This window comes from Psittacula echo, assembly GCF_963264785.1.
Source record: "Psittacula echo genome assembly, chromosome: Z".
Classification (NCBI taxonomy): Eukaryota; Metazoa; Chordata; class Aves; order Psittaciformes; family Psittacidae; genus Psittacula; species Psittacula echo.
Genome location: NC_137742.1, coordinates 104,358,530 through 104,378,264, shown reverse-complemented (window position 1 = coordinate 104,378,264; position 19,735 = coordinate 104,358,530). Strand labels below are relative to the sequence as shown.

Below are 19,735 nucleotides of genomic sequence, written 5' to 3'. Positions count from 1 at the left end.
TTCTCCTTGGAGTGCTGCAGCATCGCCTTCTCAGCAAACAGCAGCATCCCTTCTCCAGAAACTTTAGCCCTTGCCTTCAGTGTGCAGTTATTCTTGCAGGAGGCATTCAAGTCATCCATCCCCCTTGTGCAGTAAGTGACACTTCTACGAATGACTGATGCTTAACATAGTCAAGGGTCACCTTACTCAGCTCTCGGTGCCTTAGGCTTTCATTGTGGTGTGCATGAACCGTCTTTCAGACTCACAGCTCTGCTGTGGGCAGTTTGCTACTGGGAGAAATAGCCTGGGGCTCTATTTGCCAGCAGTTCTGGAGCCCATCGCTCCCCTTGCACCATAACCCTGATAACTGACCCAAACTGGAGGCTGCGGGTCAGGCTGACATCTGGCACCGCTGCCAGGAGGGAGGGCAGTGGGACTGGTGACTTCAAGGGAAGGAGCAGGAGGAGAATGGGAAGAGAAGGGAAGGGGCAACGGCAGAGGCAGGAGCTCCTGGAGCTGCGGGGTAAGACGGGCAGAACTGGAGAATGGGCAGAACATAGTGCTGGGTGATTTCTGCAAGCGGCCGGTTGCTTCCGCAGGATGTCTTGGGGCTGAGGGCAGTGCTCGTTTGCTCGCGAGGCACTACAAACCATAAGGGTTGTGGTTAATTGCCATGTATCTATCATGCCTGGATTTTCGTTTGTCTCGAGACAGGGTGCATTTGCAGATGAAGTTTGGAAATAGCTGAGGATCAAGTGTGGTATGTTGTTTGGCACAGAGTGTTTTGCCCACTGTTGGTGTTTGGTGATGCAGATCTGCGTTCAAAGTCTGTAGCTAATGTTACGATTTCCTTCCTGCTCTGAGCTCGTGTTTTCTATGCTCACACCTTTCTGGAAGCCTCCTTTCAGGCTACCCAATTCCCTGCTTGGTTTTGTATTCAAGGAATCTTTTCCCCTGAGGCTTGAGAAAAATCTTTTCCTTTCAGGTCCATAAAGGAATAATACTCTTTTTTCTGGCTAAAATACCAGACCAGTATTCCGGTAGGCTTAGCCTGCTACAGGGCATTTTATTGAGGAGACAGTGTTTCCGTGACTGGTGAAGCTCTTGCTGCCGAAGCAGAGATGGAGGGTTGATGGTTTGTTGTCCTGGTCAAAACTGCATTCTCTGCTCCCTGCTTTCATCCCGCATTCCTCAGTGTGTGATATTTGGGAGTGGGGGCCTGTCCTGCTCTGGAGGCAGGCGGGATGGTGCTTAGGACACAGGCCATTCCGGCTTGGTAAGTGATGGAGAGGAAGGCTGTGGAGTCTGGTTGTTTACGAGGTTGCCTGTTCCTGTGCTCAGCTGGCCACAGAACTTCCTTTTCTCGGGTGCTCTTGAGTGCCTGCAAGTGGGATTGATGCTCGTGCACCCTCACAGAGATCTTCATCTGTTCGAGAGGGAATTTACTCCTTTAAAATGGCTTTGCTTGTAGGGAAGAGTTGTTTACTGGTTGTGCATCTGCTCTGCTGTCTCCATCCCTGCTTGGCTAAGAATAGAACCCGGAGTGTTGCTCTGCGTGCCGTACAGCTGCGGCTGCTGAAAAACTCATTTGCCAAAATGCTTTGTATGTTCGTGGCTGAGCAGGCAATGGAGCTGGGGTCCAAAACTGCCCCTCTCCGCTCCAATCACTAATCAGCATTGCCTCTCAAAGGCCTATTGATAGTGCGTGCAAGCTGATATTGCAGAAATAAACTTTAAATAACCTCCCTTTGGTTTCTGTAAATCCCGAGTCGCAGGTGCACACCATTATCTATAGGTACTCATAAGGCCATGCTCACCACGATGGTCTTACCACTCTATTTAATTGCAGAGCAGCCTTTTGGAGTAGCCTTTAGAAATCCCTATCACTGTTGGGCTATCTTCATTAAATGAATGGGGCTGTTGTCTGTCTGACAGCTGCCATTTTAATCCTATGGTATTGTATTTCCTTGCAGGAGGCTCAACCTCATGAGGCATATTGGGCCTGAGAAAATCCAGGTTCCATTAGAAACCATTGGAAATGAGTTTCCAGGTTGATCTAAGGTAAATCGATAATGCCTATAATATCCCGAGCTGAACTTAACGACGGAGCCAACGGTTCATTTAACCACTTCTTTAACAGCACCTGCAAAATCATCCCTGTTAAGACTTATTTTCTCACTCTGAATTCACCGTTACGAAATTTTTTGGGCAGCATTTTTTTCGCGTTCTGCCAAAACTTTGTGATGTCCCCATCACCCCCGTGCTTAGGAGGAACCGTGGTTGCTGTTGCAGTGCCCAGCTGAGGCTCAGTTACAGCAGGGCTCTGAGTTTGGGAAGGGGGAATGCACAAAGCCTGTGACCAGGTCCTGCACCCTTGTGTGGCGCTGTGCCAGTGCGATGTGCGGCGTGTCCCTGTCCCCTCTCCTTGCCACCTTCCAGTCGCTGTGGCATGGGGGATGTGCTCCTTGCTGGAGACACAAGCGTATTCCTTTGGTCACGGCCGTTCCCCAGTGCTCTGTCGCGCCTCCTCTGCTGTTTTGCAGAGAGATCCTGGAAGGAAACGGGAATTTGGCTGCAGAATAATTGAATCAAGAAAGACTGATTGTTTTCAGTGTTTTAATATCAGGTTCTGCTATTTTTTAATCTATTTGAAATTAGCTCTAATAAGCAAATTGTCCTTTCTCCAAGCAAATATTCCAAACTCGTGAATCTTCCAAGCTCAATATAGAATCAAAGAATCGCAGGCTGGTTTGGGTTGGAAGGGACCTTAAAGCTCACCCATTTCCAAACCCCTGCCACGGGCAGGGACCCCTTCCACTGGAGCAGCTTGCTCCAAGCCCCTGTGTCCAACCTGGCCTTGAACACTGCCAGGGATGGGGCAGCCACAGCTTCTCTGGGTACCCTGTGCCAGCGCCTCAGCGCAGATATGGTAAAGAACCAATGAATTTTCCTGTCCTGTTCCAGCCAATGTGTGAGTGAAGTGAGGAGTATGATTAGGCACTAGGAGCTGGATTGGGATCAGGCAGGAGCAGGCAATTGCTGCGTGTGTTGTATCATCCAGTGCATATGGGACGGTGTTGGTCCAAGCCTGCTTTGGGCAGACCAGCGATACCCAGCACTACACAAAGCCTGGCAGGACAGAGTTGGAAATTATGCTTTTTTATATACAAATTTGAGGTGATTCAGTGAAGTTTTCTACTAGATAACTGTTCTGTGCCACATGATTGTTATCTTTTTGGTTCTCCAGTAGCTGCCTTGCAATGAAGTTTATCGTCTTTTGCAAACTCAGCCTTATTTAACAGTCCTTGAACTGTCAGATACTAAAATAATCTCTTGAACCACTCGAATGGGATAAGACTTAGCTTATATAGGGCTTGTATGGGTTTTAGAAAACCTGTAATTCCTCCTCCTCCCACTACACTGATGTTACTATCAAGTTTTTCTTCTTAGCTGGGACAAAGAGAAGATTTGAGTTGCTAGAACTTGATTTATTTTGATTACTGAAAACCTCAGTGCTGCTAATTTAGTCAGTACGTTATGAATGTAGGTTCTGTGTGTTCAAACTGTTCTTGGGTTTTTTTACTTAATAAGTTCTCCAGATAGTTGCCATGGAAATAATCCTGGATTCGGATAGGATGTAAAGGCCCTGAAGACTCTGGTTCAGTGACAGCAGAGCGTGGTCTGCACGTTCCATGCTCGGCTCCTGGTCAAAATCTGGTTTTCCGTGGTGGTGCCGACTTTGGCACTGGCTTGTTCCTTCCATGGCTGTCCTGGTTCCCCCCTTTTGGCATTTTGGGCAGATTTCTATGGTACCGAAAGTGCTGGTTTTCACAGTGAGATTAGTTATGGTTTTCTGTCTTGCGCTGGGCTGAACCATGGGAACACACATGGATTTAGCTGTCGCCTTCTCCTTACCAGAGCCTCTGGGTGGAGTCTGTGCTGCCTCCTCTCTGCTACTGGTGTGCTGGGTGCTGCTGGAGGTGCCGGTCCCAATGGTGCTGCCGCAGGAGCCTCTCCTGGGCCCTGGTTTGTGCCGCAGAACAAACCTGCTTCCTCTGGGCCTCTGTGTTCCTTTCCAGCAGCTTCCCTTTGGTGCAAATGTTGTGTTTTTCATGATGGTGCCGTGTGCTATTTTCAGTCCTGATCGTTGGAATTGTTTTGTGCCTCTGAACCAAACCTGGGTGGTGCTTGTTGCTTGAAACAAGACATCCAGTCCCAATCGCAGGAAAACCCAGGCTGTTTTCCTGGCTTCACAAGGCTTGAAAAATGCCTTCTCATTGAAGCAGGATTTGACATCAGTTTGAGGCATGGGAGAGGTATTTGATGCAGCATATGGGATACGTGAATCCCGTTGGTCAGTGGGAAAAGACTGGGTGTGGGAGCTGCACAAGCAGCAGCTCATCTTCCTGTACCTGATATTTGCTAGAGTGATTCCCTGTGGAAGCATCTCTTGCAGTAACAAAACCCCTGAAGCAGCTAAAGATAAAAATGTAATAGCTTTTATATAGATACGGGGCCAAATGAACAGTGTGTTTAAGAGCATGTTTCAGAGGTCTGAAAAGTGGCCATGGTTGATTTGATTTTGGGGTGAACAATGGAAGAGGTTTGGTGGTGAGTTGTAGGGACAAAGGCTTGAGGAGTCCCTTGGTGGAAAAATAGAGGAGAATCAGCCCTTGGCTGTGCTTTTCCAGTTCGTAGCTGGAACAGAAAATGATGGTATTTTTCCTTTTATATATATTTATATATTTTAATTTTTAATATATTTTCTGGAGAGCTGACAAGTGCTTTCTCTTGTCTCTTCTCCCCCCCCCCCCCCCCCCAATATTTACATACATTGTTGAATAGCTCTTGCTGTGTTACACAGAGAAGGCTCCCTAAGGGGAGACCTTAGAGCAGCTCCAGTGCCTAAAGGGGCTGCAGGAAACCTGGAGAGGAGCTTGGGACAAGGGCCTGTAGGGACAGGCCAAGGGGAACGGCTTTAACCTGCCCGAGGGGAGACTGAGCTGAGCTCTTAGGCAGAAGCTCTTCCCTGTGAGGGTGCTGAGGCGCTGGCCCAGGGTGCCCAGAGAAGCTGTGGCTGCCCCATCCCTGGCAGTGTTCAAGGCCAGGTTGGACACAGGGGCTTGGAGCAAGCTGCTCCAGTGGAAGGGGTCCCTGCCTGTGCTGGGAATTGGAACTGGATGAGATTTAAGGTCCCTTCCAACACAAACCATTATGTGATTCTGTGAAAACACATAGTGCAGCCTGCTCTTTGGGTGGCACAGTTACTGAGATGGAGAATCCTATCGCACCATGGATGTCCCACCTGTCACCCCTCTTGAGCACACTTGCCCTGAAACCGTTTAGGTTCCATTTCAGCAATGAGGTTAGTCTCGAACGCAGATTTTAAACAGCCCAACCAGCACCATAACAAAGATGACTGAGACCTCAGCAGCCCATGGTCAGAGCCTGCCTTCTCCTCCAGCTTGGTTGGGCCCAACCCAGCACTCCTGCATCCTTCCTCATTGCGCTGGGTGTATTAAATTAGGGACAGAGTGACAGCTGGGCAGGAGGCTGGGAACAATGCAGATAAAGTTAGCTTTCAGCGATGTGACCCTCTCCAGGCTGCGCGCCAGAACACTATAAATAATTGATAGGAGCAACCACCCTCGCCAGCCCGCTAATGTACAGCGCGGTTTCTGCAGCGAGCGGAACTGCATTACCCATTACATCACTGCAGCTCCCCTATCAGCGCTGTCATTTTACTGCTCTTAAATAATAAATTGCACTGGGAGTCGAAAGACTCCTTCTCCCCATTCAAGCCTACAAGGGTGTGCGACTACACAGATGAATTTTACATATGGTGGAATAAATTTTGTAAAGAATTCTTGCAGGAGGAGTTCAGCCCCATGGTCTCACCCGGTGTCGGTAACAGGGTTTAGAGTATCAAAGGCAGGCGGTTCCAGCTCGGGACTTTTGATCTGGTTGTATCGGGAATGATTTCGAAGCTTGGCTTGGGGTCACCGGCCTAAGTTCATGGTGGTTTTGGGGGGTAAAGTTCTCCGGTGTTGCAAGCCAGGAATCCCCCTTGGCTGTGGCTGTGAGCGGAAGGCGTGCGAGCAGCGTGCAGAGCTCCAGTCTCTCATGTGGCAGCTTTCACTTTCAACACGGTGGTTATCTAGCATTGAGAAGAGCTTGATGTAACCCAAACCCTGGTTTCCTTCACGTTTAAATAAGTTCTGTTACCTCTGCTTATCTATATGTTTGTGTGGAAAAGCTGAAATGCGCTTTGAGAACTAAGGGCTTTGGAGACGGGGGGGTCTCTGTGCGCATGGGGACGCAGTTTTTGGTGGACCCTTGCAGATTTTTATGCTCATTTGTGTGGGTCTCCAAGGATTTTGAAAATGTGATCTAAAAAATCAAATGTGCCCCATCCCTGGCAGTGCTCAAGGCCAGGTTGGACACAGAGGCTTGGAGCAAGCTGCTCCAGTGGAAGGGGTCCCTGCCCATGGCAGGGGTTGGAACTGGATGAGCTTTAAGGTCCCTTCCCTTTATTGAAAGAAGGTAATGGCCAGATTTTGGCTAAGGGTATGATTCAAGGTAAGATTAGAAACAGACTTGGTCATTCACATCCGGATGCAATCCCTGACACCAAAGGCTTGCATCTGGATGTGAAATTGCTATGGTCTCTCACAGAAAATCCTCTGCATTGCCTGGCACTGAGTATGAAGGAGATGTTTGGGGCCCCTTTCCAGGAGATACCTGTCCTATGTGTCCACCTCATCTGTGCAGGGTTTCTGTGAAAATGGTGGGGTTTGTACCTTCTAGAGCAAGACTTAGAGAATTACTCTTTCCAAATCAGGAAGTGAGCAGTGCTGCAGAGCTACATAAGGAAGCTTAAGCTGCTTATGTGGATTAAAATGACTGACTGTTTAGCTATGCAATTAGGTGGGAGATGGTGTGATAAATCATGAGTAAACAGCTTACCTGTGCCATGATGTTGTTTATCTCCGGGCACATGTGCACCAGCTTCCATAGGTTGTTGGAGCATTTGCTTTTAAAGGCATAGGTCCCTTTCCTCTAAAGAAAAGAGGGTGAATGCAAGAGCTTTTCCTGCAGTTTCCTTGTGTTTCTTAGCTGTGATGACACTCGCACCAGCCTGTTTGTGCCCTTCTTGGGGAGGGGAGGCCACCATTCTTTCGTCTTCTTGTTACCATGGGAGTGAGCGCAGCACCGCAAGCCACCCTGTAGTGGGACCTAATGGAGGTAGGAAGGGCCGTAGCAAAGGAAGGTGTTTTCCAGGGGTGCATCGACATCTCAGCATTGCACGTGCTGCTGAGAGGACGTTGCAGAGGTCTTCAGATGACGAGGTGATGCTTGTTCTCTCCAGCTGTAGGGTGCGTACATCCCTGTAGAGCTTGGGGTGTTACTGATTTAAACACAGGAAAGCTTTTATAAGGCAGTAGCATGTAAAATACTTCAAACTGTTCATGGGTCCTGCCAGGCAGTCTCACCTGCACCTCTGTGGTTGGCTGGTCCGTCCATCCTGTGCCTCGCTGCTGCCAGGCCTGGTGCTCTGCAAATGCATTCACAATGCTGGAAGATTTTAGCCAGCTCCGGTTTGGAGAGCTGACTGATTGGAGATGTGATGCCCTTAAGGGAAGCCAGCTCAGCTCACACAGGATACTGTTCAAAGTGTCTCTTCATTGCAGTGTGACTCTCTGAATTGGTCAGTTTCTTGGGTGACAGTGACAGGTCACTCCGTAGGCAGACAGAAGCCAGGTCTGCGGATGAGTTGGCTGTACCAGGGTGACAGCAGTTCCCATGGTGAAACAGCGATCCAGAACTATGGGGTCTCTGTGAAGATTTGCCTCCCAGAGCTCCGAGATTCACAAACGGTGATACAGGCTACAGAGGGAGACTTCCAGAAAAGCAAGATAGATGGTAAAGATGCCAAACAGACCTTGTAGAGATCTGCGGAGGGCAGGCTGATAGCCTAAGCTTGTACAAGGGGAAGAAAGGCAGCAAGCAGGAGATGCTGCTGCACCTCCTTGCATGGGATGTCCATCAGCAGGTCCAGCGCTGGGCAGCGTCCTCCTGCACCATCCCCTTCTCCCCCATGGTTCTCAGGAATCCATCCTTCCTTCCCTGCATCCCACCTGAGTGAGCACTCAGGAAAGGGGCTTCTCTATTCTTAGCATCTCAGCAGAAGCGCTGCCACTCCGGTGCGCAGGAGCTTTGATCAGAGGAGCAGGGAGTAACCATGGCAGTCCTGCTGGAACTGGTAACCAGGGATTACAGAAATTAAAGGCAGCAAGCAAATGGCAGGATTATCCTTGGCGTGGTGGTTTTCTCGTGCGCAGAGGCACTACCTGGCTTGCACGTTGAGGTGAGGCACTGTAAATTACCTGTAGTTAAAAAATAATGCTAATTAAATCCACATGCAATAACGATTAACACTGCTGATCTCAATTCACTGGATTTCCTTGCAACTCTTAATTGACAGAGGAAAAAAAACCCAACCTACACAGAAGAGAGGAGGGGGAATTTCTTGCTTCTGGCTCCATGCTGCATCCTGCTTCAGAGGCTGCTCTCAAGTCTGCATTTTCTTTCCCTAGCCTTAGTATTATTTTATTTATAACGTAGAGCACTTCACTAATAGAATGAACTCGAGTTGCTGGTCCCTTTGCAGGCGAGCGTGCCACTGCTGCACCCAAGGGACCTCACCAACACTGAGCCCCCCGGCACCTTCCTTGCCCTGATGAAGATGGCACTCAGCCTTTCTCTTCCATTCGTTTATCCAGAGGAGAGGGCAAAGGAGCCGGTGGCTTTGTGCTGCAGGAGCAGCGTTCCTTGGGCCCGCTTAGCATGCAAGCTGTGTTCTTTGCACAGCAAATTCTGCTTTCAAGTTCAGTGAGTGCTGAGGCTCTGCGTAAATGGGCCTGCTAAAGATATTTTTGGACATTTGAAAATCCTATTAAGCCCATTTCTCCACTTTCCTTCTCTCCCTCCCAGCGTGCCAGCTTGACATGGAGGGCACTGCAAAGGTTTCTTTAGCCGGCCAGGTCACATCCTGCACAACAGACCTCAGGAATATGGGTCACAACCAGTGGAGAAAAACAAAAAGTATATTGTTCTCGTGTCTTACACTGATGGCTGATTGAGGGACTCCCTAAACAGGCAGTTCAAGATCTTAATGAGGTACCAACATGAGGCAACTCAGAATATGCCCCTTTCGCTCTGTCTGCTCACCAGCATGGGCTCTTCCTGCGGGAACTCCTCTTCAGCAAGGGCACAGGCTGGGCAGCGCGTCCTTGGAGCAGCGTTTGCCCCTGTTCCTGTTCCCAGTTTCTGCGTGAGTCAGTGATAAAGCCCATCAGCACACTGTTTATTTTCTTATTTACAGATAACTCTCCTAAGTCGATGTTACCCGTTGGGTTGGAGCAGGTGCCCTTGAGCCTTCCCTCGCGCTGTGTGGGGGTTCTCTGCCAGGGTTTTCTTTCTCTCCAGGCTTTTAAAGTTAGATTTGAAGCAGGATTTCTGTTAAACCCTGGTTTCTGGGAAATCACTGAATCTGGGAGAAGCCTGCAGTGGAACAATCACCAGTGGTGCTGGTAGGTGTGTAATTACACAGGTTTTGGGGAGCGGGGACGCAAACAAGTTTGCATACATTGAATTACAGGCAGTGTTTTAATAGTATGGTTTTTAGGTCTTGGCTCCCACCCAGAATTTTTTCGTGCTATTATCCTCTATTTACAGCTTTCAGGAATCAGCTGATGTCACTGCACATATGTTTAGAGCCGTTGCTAAGGTGATTAGCTCCAGAATTCAACGCCTACGCTGTCCTGATGAAAGGCTGAGAACTGCTCGGCAGCGTCTGTTCAGAGCGGGGCATTGTCGGCTTTGGCTATTAACAACCACAAAACAATATTACCCAATTTTAGGCTAAATACGCTGGCCTTGACTGATAATCAGGCATCAGGTTTTACAGGAACAGAGGCTTTATTTGGTGTGTTTAAGCCTGAGAATGTTCTTCAGCCTTCCAGTGCCTAAAGGGGCTGCAAGAAGCCTGGAGGGCGGCTTTCAACAAGGGCCTGTAGGGACAGGCCAAGGGGAATGGCTTGAACCTGCCCGAGGGGAGACTGAGATGAGCTCTTAGGCAGAAGCTCTTCCCTGTGAGGGTGCTGAGTCGCTGGCCCAGGGTGCCCAGAGAAGCTGTGGCTGCCCCATCCCTGGCAGTGTTCAAGGCCAGGTTGGACACAGGGGCTTGGAGCAAGCTGCTCCAGTGGAAGGGGTCCCTGCCTGTGCTGGGAATTGGAGCTGGAGGAGCTTTAAGGCCTCTTCCAACCCAAACCAGGCTGGGCTTTTTCACCACGAAAGCACTTAAAGTATCCTGGTTCTTCACTTGCATGAGCTTGTGCAGTGTCAGGATTTCCTCTGCCTGTTGCCTCGGGAGGTGACCCAATCTCCAGTGGGAATCTGTGCTCTTTAATAGAAATGAAAGTAATTTCCCTTCCTCTCCCCTTTTATAGAACGGCATCAGGTTGCCCTCACGGGCAGGGCTGGGATCCTCTTACCTGCCGGGCTCCTGTGTTCGGTGCAGCTCCAGAATAGCTTTTATTCATGGTGAAGAGGCCATGAAATACAATCAAGTTGCCCACAGCCTGCACTATGAACAGGCTACAGATTACATTTTAAGAGCATTATAAGTGAAAACTCCTTTCCGGTTTTAGTCAGTGCATGAAATGTGTATGAAATATCTTCTTTCCAGGACTTTGTCATCCTTTAAAAGCAATAATTAAACAAAAACCCTACCATTTAAACTGTGGAAAGATGAGGATGTGTTTTTCTTCCCATCTAGTGCACAGTAAGTCCCTTAGATGGTAACACACATCTTCTTCCTGGGAGCTCACTGCTCTCCCACTGATAACTGTTTTCCTCATTTCTCCTTTTTTAAAGGATACTGGCTAGTTCTTGGCTCAGTTTGGCTGGCATCACACCCTAAAACAGAGCAAACCTTCACCTAACGTAGCTACCTGGTATTTCTGTTCTATATGTTGTGCAAAAAGTGGCTTCTCAGAGATATCAGCTGTGTGAATAGCGGTGCACTGTGTGGTTCTGCAAGGACCAGGCCTGAAAGGATGGATTTGCTCATTCTCTTCCGCAGTCTCTGTACCAGGGGCTCTCTCTGGATGCAGGCAAAGGTTGGACTCGGTCAGTGGGAAGGGAGGTGTTAGTGTGCAGGAGTAAAACCTCGTTCACAGCTCCTGTTCACCACTGAAATGAGGATGTTTGGCTGATGGGACGGGTCTGTCAGCACTGCTGTGGAAAGCACATCCCTGGGTAGCTGATTTTAACATAAAAGCTGTGTTGACTGTGGGAGAAACTCTTGGTTCAGGGGTGTACAAAGGCACTTGCATCATCCGGGATGCCTTTGTCCATTTGCAGGGTGAACTGGGCCTGCTGCACCCCCCTACGCTGGCTCAGGCTGGTGGCCACTCACCCGCTCTGTGATGCTCGCTGTGCGTGTCCAGGGCAGTGCTGGGACCTTCCCCAGAGGATGTCCCCCATTGCCTGCCCGAGTTGGTCCATGCACAGCCCAGCATTGCTGTGGCTTCAGTGCACCTCTTCCTGTGATGTTTGGTTCTTTTCCCTCGAGAAGTTCATATGAATTGGCTGGAGATGGATGTTTGCAGGTCTCCCTGGCTGGATTTCCACAAGCAGGGTCCATAGTGATCCCCTTGGAGGAGAGCTCAGAGGTTGATGTAGCACATCATCCTTCCACCGAGCCCTCCTCCCAGAGTGTCTCCAGCCCCATTCGTGTTCCTCCTCCTCCCCCAGCTTTCCTGTCTGGGGCTACAAAGATGTTCCCAGGGCTGGGGAGGGTGAATAGGGGTTGTGTAACCCGGCTCCCGCGCCATGGGGCCGGGAACAAAACCCAGATTAGGCCCTTTCTCTGTGGAGTTGAAGGGGCCGGGGGGACATTGATATGCAGATGCTGTGTGTCGCACACGGCAGCGGCTTTGTGTTGAGATGTCCACATGTAGGGTCCCTGAAGCAACACAGAAAAGAAACTAAGTGAAATGCTCGGTGCTGGAGCGTGGTGTGGGAAGCACTGCGGTGATGAAGCAATTTTCTAATGCAGACGTATTTCCAGGAGGCCTTGGCTAGTAAATCACGCTGTTCATATCGCATGTTCACTCCTTCCCAACCTTCTAATTTCCTCGGGTTCGTTTCAAGTGGATGTTGTTTATTTTTTTGGCCAGCCTCTTCTCTTGCAGGAAGGACATTCAAAATCTGAAAGTGGTGTTTGAGTGACTGTTGTGCTGTCTCAGGGCCAGGCTTAATGTGCACAGAAGCCGCAGGAGGAAGGCCAGGCTGGATGTGTTCTGGGCAACTTGATCTAGTTGAAGATGTCCCTGCTGTGATTGCAGGGGGTTGGACTAGATAGATAAGCTCTGAAGGTCCCTTCTAACCCAAACTGTCCTATGATTGGCCATTATCTGATGCCTTTTAAACGCGATGCTTGTGCTTTGCCCTCTCTCTCGAAGCACAGCTCTGTTTGAGTGCGTCTGGCTCCTTCTGCACACCTCAGCTTCTGGCAGAGCAAGTAGCTTCCTGAGGAGCTGCTGGTGTTGAGCAGCCTGCATGAGCTTGTGACCCACCACTGGAAAATGTAGAGGTGAGCCCTTTACTTTGTTGTGATGTAGGAATGGCAGTGTGTGGATAGAACAGCGCAGGAAAACACCTTCGAGACTGAAACTTAGCTTGGGCTGCAGGACCTGGAGCCCGTCTTGTACTCTGCAGAGGGCAAAATGCTCTAAGCTAGAAGTCAAGTTTGTGGGCTTGGTTGGGCTGTGGTGTTTGCTCTCAGTGAGTTACTTGCTTGGAGTCTGTTACTTTCCTGTTCTTGTTTCCTTGGACAGCGAGCCCCTGCTACCAAAGTGCTTGAGGAGCCTTTCAGCTTGCAGGACGAGCAGCACAGCATACATGCCTTGCACCCAAGCTGCTCTTTGAGCTGCATGCCTGTGGACGGGTGCTGCCGGGGCTGGCTGCCAGCCATGGCTGACTCTGAAGGCCAAAGCTTAAAGGCTTAGTAAAATTAGAAAAGAGCTTGTTTTATCTTCTGAGACTTGTTACTACAGTGTGAGTTGCTGACCTGCCTGCTGCTCCTCGTGGTGGTGTTTGTGCAGGTACATGGGAGTGTGTTGTGCTTCGTCCCCACAGCACTCCTGGGCTCAGGGATGAGCTAAGGGGTAAAAAGAGGGTTCAAGCAGCAAGGTGGATGGGGAAGAGCCCCGGAGTACATGTGGTGTGGGAATTAACCACCGACTCCTGGGAAAAGGAGCTGGCAGCTGGGCGGTAGGTTGTAGATACGGAGCAGAGCAGGTTAAGGAACCTCGGGGTGAGTTTTGGGAGCGAGGAACCTGGGCATAGGAAGTTCCATCCCGTCCCTCTGTTTTGGGACCCTGGAGAGGGCGGCTGGCTGCGGCAGAGCTATGAGCGCAGCTCCCAGGGTCACTCCTCACTCGTTTTGGCTGCTGCATGGACACATCTGGAGGCTGTTGGTCTGCAGTGGCCATGGAAAGCTAAAGCAGCAGCAAATAGCTGAGGGTTTATCTTAGTGTGCAAGAGGTTTAGGAATTGTAAATAATGAACCAGCAAACCAACTCGTAGCTCAGGAATGGCACTGTGTGTTCTGCTGTCCTGAAGCAGTCTGGCTTCTGCCCTGCTCTGGAGGAACAGAGGCATTCCTTACCAGAGGGGTCCACCCTTCCCAGTGCTGCTGTGTTCCTGCATCTGCAGAAAGAAGGATGTTTGGCCCCATGTCTAGAAAAACCTTCTGTCTCTTGCTTTCAGCTCCAGCTGCTTTGAATAATGCTGTGCTCTCTTCTGTCTTAAACCTGCCCCTGTGTTGGGGCATCGATCAGCTCCCGTGGATCCTGGTGTGCATCTTCCATGGGGTGGGTGTGAGTGGAGATTTGCATGTATGTGGGGTGTGCAGCTATGTACACCCTCCTGAAGATCAGAGGTTTTATTCTGGGAATCCAGATATAGTTCCATGTGATCAAGTGCTCACGAAGAAATCAAGCAATCCATACCTGGGGCAAGTCCAGGGCTTAGAATTCTTAATAGCCTTGCTCCCTGGCTCTGCAGCATGTGCTGTGCTAAATACATCTGGGGAGTCAAGGTCTCTGCTTCTGATGGTTTAATTTGGACAATGAATATCACTTAATAGTAGCATTTTATTACATTCATTTCACTCTTACTTTTCAAAGAATCCTTCTGATGCATTCAGGCTCCTGCCCTTTGGATGCTAATGGACTTCTGCTGAGATTTTGTTTTTGTTATTACATAGCACCAGGGCTCCCATGTGCAGGGGCTCGGTATGAAGAATGCTCTGCCCTGAGACAATGCCACCATTCACGGGTCTGATACAATGGGGGTGGAACAGTTCTAATGGAAATTAGTATGCAAAGCCCTGTCCTAATCAATGCGGTTTGGGTGTCTGCTCCTATGGAGGGCTGAGTTGTTCCTTCTGGACCGGCCTGCAGGTTTCAGTGCTAAAATAAGCACTGTCCTGAATCAGTTTTTAGAAAGCAAGAAAAAACCTCTGAGTTCACATCTTAGCAAGAGTGGAGCATCTGGAGAAATCGTGGTAGATGGAGACCCGCTCTATGTGATGTCCATGGGTATTTCTGCCTCTTTTTTTCAACGTAAAACTCACTACAGATAATGCTTGGTCCTTGCTTCCTCCATCCTGCCCATGGCAGGGGGTTGGAACTAGATGTTCTTAAGGTCCTTTCCAACCCAGACCATTCTATGATTCTGTTATCTTTGTGGAACTGCTGGAGCATTGAGCAAAAAGCCCGGCTCAGTGCCAGCAGTGCATGGTGCTGGTGGCTTTATGTACAGTATTGCTCATCTTCCAAAGAGCTGCAGGTAAGCATTAACCTGCAGCGAGTGATTTTGCAAACCTTTCATATATTCTTTTAGTCCATGCATGTAGGCACTTGTTACTGACCATCGCAACCACCTTAGCGGCTACCAGACAGATGTTTTGTTTAAAGGAGTTGTAAAGGCGCTATTTTGTCCCAGCCTGTGGATTAAAATAGCTTCTAAATGCACTTCTGATAATAGAGTTTTGTCATGTAAAATGTAAGAATAATGGAATCACGGAATAGTTTGGGTTGGAAGAGACCTTCAAGGGTCATCTGCAGTGAGCAAGGACATCTTAAACTAGATCACATTGCTCAGAACCACATCGAGCCCGGCCTTGAATGTCTCCAGGGACAGCGTATCTACTGTCCTGCACAAACCCAAGCATGCTGCAACATAAACTTTATAACCAACAGAGTGAGTCTGGAAGAGGATCTGTAGCTGTTTGGCAGCAATGTTTGAGGACAGGGAATCATCCTAAGGTCCAAACTGAGGCAGCTCAGGGATAAGCAGGAAGGTCAGGAGCCTTCAGCATTCAGTGAGTGGGTCTTGAGAGAGTGTCTGGGCTGGTGTTTCTGCATTCCTGTAGCAGGACAACATGGCATGTTAAGAGGAGTTTGAGCAGCTTGTACCAGAGAGGCCTTGGGTAGAGGCTGTGGATGAAGTAAACATAGAATTCCAGAATGTATAGCAACCTTTGCGAAGAGTTATCATTGAAGGCCTGGAACAAAGCTCTGATGTGCTGGGATGTACTTTTATGAAAGCAGAACAATGGTTCTCCATTTGTTCCTCTCATAACACCTTTTGATTTAATGCTGGAGTGAATTAATCCATTGCAAAATGGAGAACAGAGACTTGGATAAATCCTGGCAGAAATAGGCGATAAAAAGGCTAATGGGGAGCATCTTCCACGTGGCTCTAGCCAGGCAGATGGGTTTGTTCATCCAAAGGCTAAGTCTGCGATCCTGGGGAGTATTCCAGAGTAATTCATTGATGTTCATTCTAGCCATGTTTTGCTGTAACTCCAGTGCCAGAATATCCCATGTATCCTAATACCATGGGATGCACTGGGGACATGGCATAGGCACGATGCCCTGGTGCTGTGGGACCTGCCAGTGTTCGTATCAGGTGTGCCGGCATTAGCGAATCTCTGGTCCCAGAAGAGCATGGAGTTGTGGGAATAGCCTGGTGATGCCCATGCATCAGCTGGAGAAGGCCAGGGATGCAGGATGTACCAGGGTGGCTGAGATGTACCACGGCTTGTGTCTGGAAACACGGTTGGTCCTCGCACTCTCTGGTTGGTACCTAAGCTAACAAGCATGATTTGCGTGACAAAAGCTGTCTTTAATCTCTCTCAGTCTCAGTCATGAGGCTCTAAGGTGAAAGGGTTTATAGAGACTGAAATGAATCAGGCCCGGGAGGTGGAGGCGGCCACCAAGTGATGCAGTCCTGGAATAGCCAGATCGTGTGATCCCATGTGCCGGGTACAGGAATACCACTGGATGGGTTCGTTAGCGAGTGGCATTTAAGCCAGTTGTAGCTGCTGTCTGGTCTTAAGGAGCCCTGTCACTCGTGCTGTTCTCTGTGAAGGCTGGTCTGACCTCTGTCAAGTGACACATTAGCTGGGCAGTGTGTTGGAGACCTGGCCCTCGAGTCCCACCACACTGACCTTCATTCAGGCAGTGATCCTGACAGAGGCAGCTCTCAGCAAGCCAAGCCATAACTGCAGAGACAAACAGTGGTGATTTCGGTCACCCAGGTGCCTGCTGATCCAGTGTTAATACTGGATGTGGGTTAGAGATGCACTGCTGGATCTTAGCCGTGGCTTCCTGAACGTTAGCTCCTCATTGCAGCCCACTACAAGTGATTAGAAAGGCTGAAAAGCATGTCAAAAACTTGCAGCATTCCTGTAGGAATTTAATCCCTGGGCAGGGACTCTGGGAATACGGGGTAGGAGGCCAGAGGAGGCTGGTGGAATGTAAGGAGATTTGATGCAGCCCAGGACATGGGTGGTTTCTGGCTTTAGGCACACATTGCCAGGTCATGGTGAGCTTCTTCATCAACCAGCACCCCAGGTCCTTCTCCTTGGGCTGCTCGTGGTCTACATACACCTACCCCAGGGATCAGCCGCTGCAGAGCAGGGGTTCTGTGGGATGGGGCAGGGATAGATTGTACCCATGTGGTACCGAGGTGTTAACTTTTTCCCTTGAGTTTTCAGTACATTGCTTCATATGCAGGCTTGGTTGTAACTCACACCCTCAGGCTGATGGCATGGCATCAGCTTTAGCTTGCACTAAATCGAGGACAAAACCCAGCTTAAGACTTGGCCACATGTTAAAGATGCAAGAGAAGAAGGATGGGAGAGAAAACTGGCTGGGTGAAGGGCTCCCATCCATCCAGCATGGCTGTGGCAAACTCGTCTGGGAGGTCAGAGAGCCTGCTTCCCTCTCCAGACTGGCAGCATTCCCTGCACAAACACTTAGGGACAATATATTATGGTACATCAGAACTAGAAACAGGTGTTTTCTGACATGAGAAAGTCTGAAAATTGCCCTCTTCATGGCATGAAGGCTCTGCGTTCTTTGAGATGTTTAGTACAGCTTTAAAATGGAAGTGGAATGGTGTTGTGGATAGTCCTTGATTCCACATTGACTTATGCTATGGAAAACTGTAGTGCTGGTGAAATTAAACCGCAGACCCAGAAAGCTGGTGCCAAAGGAATGGGTGATTTGCATTCAAATCCTTACACTTTTCCGTAACTTAGTGAAAATAGGTTGTGACAGTGTATAGGTCATACTACAGAAACAGTTTGGAAATAGAAAGGAACATGAAAATACCTTTAGATTTGGTCAGTGGAGACCTCTGCTTACGCAGGCGGGCAGTGAGAAATGGTGATGTGATTGGAATGGAGCATCCAGGTCTCATGTTGAGCCACTGCTTCACCCTGCTCCTTTTAGGGTCTCTGGTGGGGTGGGGGAGAAGGAATACTGGGGAGAAGGAAGACTTCATCTCAGTGACTGAAGGTCACTGTGCTCCTGAGCTCTTTGGGGTAATCTGACTTGCAGAGCAGCGCACCAAGCCTGTTAGCCATTAGAAGAACATGAAAGAATTGCTGTGCAGATCTATTTATATTGATATTCTGGAAAACAGAGCAAGTAGAAAGCCTTGGAACCGCTGGGGAGTTCATTTCAAGTATTGCAGATATGCAGACCACTCTTGGCCTTCCAAAAATAAAGCCGGGGAAGGGAGGACCGGAGCGCACGGACTGACATGGACTTTGGGATCAGGACTGAAGAGCCTGTCTTGTGCTTTGGACTCTGTGTATCTGCACATTTGGGGTCAGGCTGCTCCATCCCAAGGCCGTGTCATGGGGAGCTGAGTGTTCCCATAGGAGCAGGTTTGTACAGTAGCCATGTCCAAACTGGGATCTGACTAGCTCCAAACCCCGGTGGATATGTGCAGGCTGTTTGTGCTGATGCTAGTCTGTGTCTTAAAACGGGGCTGCGTTAGAAACGTGTTTAGAAACATCTCTGCTTATTACTGTGGGGTTCCGTATAAAACAATGCTCGTACAACGGTCTTTTTAAAGTGAAAATTAAGCTGCTGCATCCAGAAATCCCTGACAACTGCCTTGTAAAGCAATCTTAAAGCCTGTCTCTCTTGGCAGTGCCTGTTAATGGCTTACTAATAATGCTTTAAGGTTTGATGGAGCTCTGCCACAGCCCTGCTGTAGTTTGTGGTGGTCTGCTGTGCTCTCCTCCCAAGCTGAGATCCCCTCAGTTTTCCATAATGAAGCTAAATCCTCACAAACTGGGCATCTTGGGAGGTGTTTTCCAAATGCCTCCGAATGAGGAGGCAGCTGGAGCAGGAAGGGAGGGATCTCAACTCCTGGCAGAGGATCTGCACATTGTCCAGCGCTTTCTGTTGGAGAACCATGGGTTCATTCTCATCTGTAGCCATGAGTGACATGGGAGCTACCAGGATTTCCAAGAATTCAGGTAACTGAATGAATTCCATAAGCGAAAATTCCAGCTCCATAAACACGTATTTTGCTACAATGCAGATTTTGTGCCACTCGCTCTGGGGAAGGGGATATGTAATCCAGGCATACAGCACTGGATTAAATTACTGTGTGCTGCAGGGTTTTAAATCTCAGTTTCTGCTCCACTGTGTGCGTGCGAGGGAAAGGGATTACTGGTGCAGACCAGCATCACTGCTGGGCTGAAGGATGTTTTTAATCTCAAGTAAAATAGCAACCACAATGCTCTATGCATACCTGGGCTTTAGTCATCCCCAAAGAAGGTTTCGTGTACAATCCTGGCAGCTCCACTGAAGGGGTGGGTGCCTCCAGAGTGGCTCTGGAGGGGAACAGAGACATCAAAGCATGAATGAATGGAGGCGAAGAGCATTGCTTATGAATGGTCAGTTTTACTTGGTAAACATTTGGGAGAATGGGTAGGTTCAGCCAAGCAAATGCAGAATCCTTGGGCTGAACAGGGAGCAGAGCGCATCGTAAGGCTGGGGTTTAGGTTAGAAAAGTGCTGCTGTGCTCTGGTGAACAGGGAAGTGCCAGGCTCTGGCCAGCCTTCCCTCCCTCTCCCCTGAGGTTAACTTAACCCGTGTTAATGATTACCAGAATGTACTTTGAGGCAGGTTATTTGTTCTCTCTCCTCACGATGTGCAGGAGCGGGTAATGAAATTAATTTGCACACGTTGTGAGTTTGCAGGGCTGGCTTCGGCCACGTTGCCACGATACTGTGCGGTGCAGGCAGCTCCTGTTTGCACAGCCGGGGCAGTGCGCTTCTCTCCTGAGTAAACAGAGCTCCGAGGAGAGCTGG

General features: G+C 49.2%; 1 protein-coding gene across 7 annotated transcripts in view; it reads left to right on the top strand.

Moving 5' to 3' along the window:
* ANKRD11 (ankyrin repeat domain containing 11) overlaps nucleotides 1-19,735 on the top strand; it is a 153,422-nt gene that overhangs the window by 77,892 nt on the left and 55,795 nt on the right. Inside the window, exon 1 of one of the 7 annotated variants that reach the window (XM_080637873.1) lies at nucleotides 8,197-8,347. The exons of the other annotated variants lie outside the window; for them this stretch is intronic. The gene's annotated coding sequence lies outside the window, so the exon portion shown is untranslated. Of the gene's footprint in view, nucleotides 1-8,196; nucleotides 8,348-19,735 lie in introns of those variants that run through there. 7 annotated transcript variants of the gene reach the window in all.